The sequence below is a fragment of the Schistocerca gregaria genome, unplaced genomic scaffold (genome assembly GCF_023897955.1).
Source record: "Schistocerca gregaria isolate iqSchGreg1 unplaced genomic scaffold, iqSchGreg1.2 ptg001178l, whole genome shotgun sequence".
Classification (NCBI taxonomy): domain Eukaryota; kingdom Metazoa; phylum Arthropoda; class Insecta; order Orthoptera; family Acrididae; genus Schistocerca; species Schistocerca gregaria.
This window is the reverse complement of record NW_026062508.1, coordinates 1,771-5,938: the sequence shown is the minus strand read 5'-3', so window position 1 is coordinate 5,938 and position 4,168 is coordinate 1,771. Positions and strand designations below refer to the sequence as shown.

The window sequence follows — 4,168 nt, the reverse complement described above, 5'->3', positions numbered from 1 at the left end:
TGGCGGCGTGAAGGCGGCGACCGGTCGGAAGGCGGGCGCCGCCAAGAAGGCGTCTGCGGCGTCGGCCGCTCCCGCGGGTGCGAAGAAGGCGGCTGCGGCCAAGCCGGCCAAGGCCAAGTCGCCGTCGAAGGCGAAGAAGGCCGCCAAGGTTCCGACGAAGAAGCCGAAGGCGCCGCGCCCGAAGAAGGCGACGGCGACGCCGTCTAAGGCGAAGGCTTCGCCCAAGAAGAAGAAGTAAAAAGGGCAGGGAAGGGTTGGCGGTTGACACCGTCGCCTGGTGGCCGGCGCGCAACCAGAGGCTGTCGCGCGGTCCCGGACAAAAACAAAAACGGCCCTTCTCAGGGCCATCAAAGCACGTCGGGAAGGTGTTGATTGTCGTGTCGTGTCGTGGTCGGTCGGTTGCCTTGTTGTCTGTCTGTCTTGCTTGCTGGCGTTTGTTTGTTTCATGTGTGGATGGTGGTTGGATTGTGGGGTCGTTGGCGGGCGTGGGCGGCGGCGCCGCGGTTGGTGTTACATAAAGTGTATTTTACTTTTATTATTTCTACCTATTTATTTTGCGCCGCGTTTGTTTGTTTGTCTTGGTGGTGGTTTTGGAATAGTCTTTTTTGGCTTTGCTTTCCGGGCGTCACGTTTTGTGCCGTGGCCTGTGTGGGTGGCGCTATTGACGCTTGCGACTTGGCTCGGCCGGTGCGGTGCTTTTTTTTTTCTTTTGGAAACGGCGGCGCCGGGCCGGGCCGGGGGTGGGACGACTGGACTGGAGAGTGAGTGGGGAACTAGTCGTTGCGACCGACAAAGTTTTGCTCGCGACGGAGAGACGTTAGTGGCCCTGAAAAGGGCCGTTTTGTTTGTTTGGCGGTGTGCGGGTTTAGGCGCGCTCGCCGCGGATGCGGCGCGCGAGCTGGATGTCCTTGGGCATGATGGTGACTCGCTTGGCGTGGATTGCGCACAGGTTGGTGTCTTCGAAGAGGCCGACGAGGTAGGCCTCGCTGGCCTCCTGCAGGGCCATGACTGCGGAGCTCTGGAAGCGCAGGTCGGTCTTGAAGTCCTGGGCGATCTCGCGCACTAGGCGCTGGAATGGCAGCTTGCGGATGAGCAGCTCTGTGCTCTTCTGGTAGCGCCTGATTTCTCGCAGGGCGACGGTGCCCGGCCTGTAGCGGTGGGGCTTCTTGACGCCGCCGGTGGCGGGCGCGCTCTTCCTCGCCGCCTTGGTGGCGAGCTGTTTGCGCGGCGCCTTTCCGCCGGTGGACTTGCGGGCCGTTTGCTTTGTCCGGGCCATGGCTACTGCGGATGCGGATGCGGATGCGGATGCGGCGTGGAGGATATGCGTGCGCGACGGCGTCCGGTGCTGCCTTGACAACGGGCCCGCGCGCCCCGGGTGCTGCGCTTATATGCCCTCGGTGCGCGGTGGTGGGGGGAGGGGAGGGCGGGCCGCGGGGCCCCAGAGTCTATATAGGGGGGCGGCGCGCGCGCTGGGCGCCACAACCGTAGCCGACTCGCTAGCGCCGGGTGAGGAGCTTGCCTTGCTTTCTGTTTTTTATATTATTGTGGTTGAGACGCTTGAAGAAGAAGAATGACAGGCCGCGGCAAGGGAGGAAAGGGGCTCGGCAAGGGTGGCGCCAAGCGGCACCGCAAGGTGTTGCGCGACAACATCCAGGGCATCACGAAGCCCGCGATCCGCCGCCTGGCGCGCAGGGGCGGCGTGAAGCGCATCTCTGGTCTGATCTACGAGGAGACGCGCGGAGTGCTGAAGGTGTTCCTGGAGAACGTGATCCGCGACGCGGTGACGTACACTGAGCACGCCAAGCGCAAGACTGTGACGGCCATGGACGTGGTGTACGCCCTGAAGAGGCAGGGGCGCACCCTGTACGGTTTCGGCGGTTAGGCGGTGTGAGACCGAAGGAAGGAAAGAGAGATAGATTGAAAAACGGCCCTTTTCAGGGCCACCACAGTGTTCGGAAGTTGAAAAGTGCGAAAGAGTCTGTGTTGCTGGTTTTTCTTTTCCTTTTTAGTCTACTTGGCCTTTTAGTTTTGTTTGGAGTTTTTTTTGACGTGGTGTGCGGTGCGGTTGGGAGGGAAGGAAGCGTGCCCTTGCGTTGTGTGAGCTCCTTCCTTCCTTCCTTCCCCTCCCTCTTTGCTTGTATGCTTCTTGTCGGTGGATGGGCTGTGTGTTGCGGCGCGGCTGAGCGCCGAGGGGTTATTTTTGAGGTGTGTTAACACGCGATCTAGTGTTTTGAGGTGTGTTGTTGTGCGCCACGTGTGCTGGTTAATGGTCGCGAGACTGTGCGTGCGTGGAGTTGAGTGGAGGAGGTGGCCAAGTACGTGTGTACAAGATGGCGGCGCCTGTGTGTGTAAGAAGGAAAAAAAACCGTACACAGAGAGAGAGAGAGAGAGAGAGAGAGAGAGAGAGAGAGAGAGAGAAAAGTGGTGCGACGAACGACTGGAATTCTGCTTTGGACGTAGGTTTGTGTGGTGGCCCTGAAAAGGGCCGATTGTGTTTTTGTATTTTGAGCCGAGGCGGCAAATGGCGCGCTGCGTGCCAAGGGAGCACGCGGCGGTTGCCGATTGCGCTGTCTCTCTTTAGGCCTTCTTCTCGGTCTTCTTTGGCAGCAGGACGGCCTGGATGTTGGGCAGGACACCTCCCTGTGCGATGGTGACGCCCGACAAGAGCTTGTTGAGCTCCTCGTCGTTGCGTATGGCGAGCTGCAGGTGGCGCGGGATGATGCGCGTCTTCTTGTTGTCGCGGGCCGCGTTTCCGGCCAGCTCGAGCACCTCAGCCGCGAGGTACTCCATGACGGCGGCGAGGTAGACGGGCGCCCCGGCGCCGACGCGCTCGGCGTAGTTTCCCTTGCGCAGGAGGCGGTGGATTCTGCCGACCGGGAAACTGGAGCCAGCCCTGCTTGAGCGGGACTTTGACTTGCCCTTGACTTTGCCTCCCTTTCCGCGTCCGGACATGGCGATGGGCTAGTTTGGAAAGAAGCGAGAAAAGAAAAAGCACAACGCCCCAAACGGTGCGAGCCGCAGCGAGTCGAGCAGCGGAGTGCGTGCCGGCGCCGGCGGGGGTGGGGGTCCTTTATGGGCTCGGGTGCGGCGGGCCGGTTGGCGCGCGCGCCCCATTGGTCGGCGGCCGCAGCAGGGCGAGCTGGTAAAGGTGCGGCGGCGGCGTGCGGCGGGTGCCACTGTGGTGGGAGACGCTGACTGGAGCGGAGCGCCATGACTGACTGACTGACTGCGCGTGCCTGCCTGCCTGCCTGCCTGCCTGCCTGTTTGTTCGTGATGCCGCCCAAGACTAGCGGGAAAGCCGCCAAGAAGGCTGGCAAGGCGCAGAAGAACATTCGAAGGGCGACAAGAAAGAAGAAGCGCAAGAGGAAGGAGAGCTATGCCATCTACATCTACAAGGTGCTGAAGCAGGTGCACCCTGACACGGGCATCTCTTCGAAGGCGATGAGCATCATGAACAGCTTCGTGAACGACATTTTCGAGCGCATTGCGGCCGAGGCTTCTCGCCTGGCGCACTACAACAAGCGCTCGACCATCACGTCCCGCGAGATCCAGACCGCTGTGCGGCTCTTGCTGCCTGGCGAGCTGGCCAAGCACGCGGTTGAGCGAGGGCACGAAGGCGGGTGACCAAGTACACGAGCTCCAAGTAAGGAGTGGCTCTTGGAAATAGGAGGCTCGTCCGCGGCGCGGCGAAGAAGAAAAGAAAAAACGGCCCTTTTCAGGGCCACCAAAATGCCTTTGCGGGAAGGGCGGAATTGTTTGTTGTTGTTGTTGTTGTTGTTGTGAGCGGGTGGACGGGCGGCACAGCTGTAGCTGTAGCTTGTGGTGTGGTGTGGTGCGGCGCGGCGCCTTTGGTTTTGGTGGTGACGTTGGGATACGCACTTTAGGCCACAGCCGGGTCGTGGGGCGTGGGTGTTTCGAGGACGTGTTGGTGTTAGGGGGGCGGATCGCTGGAGTTGGCTTGTTTGATATATATATTTTTTTTTTTTTTTTTTGTCCCCTTTGTATGGTATGGCCGGAGGTGTGGAACGGAATGCAAACCGCGATTGTCGGATGTCACACCGTTGGTGGCGAGGGTGAGAAACACGTTGCCGCCTACAGCTGCTTCTACGCCGAGCGGGTGGGTTAAGTTAGTAGTTGGTTGGTTGGGCGACGTAAAAGTGGAGCGTGG

The 4,168-nt window shown here is 60.6% G+C and overlaps 1 pseudogene; it reads left to right on the top strand.

The window, feature by feature from the left end:
* Positions 1–3,269: 3,269 nt before the first annotated feature.
* LOC126329391 (histone H2B-like) lies at positions 3,270–3,647 on the top strand (annotated as a pseudogene).
* Positions 3,648–4,168: the final 521 nt, after the last annotated feature.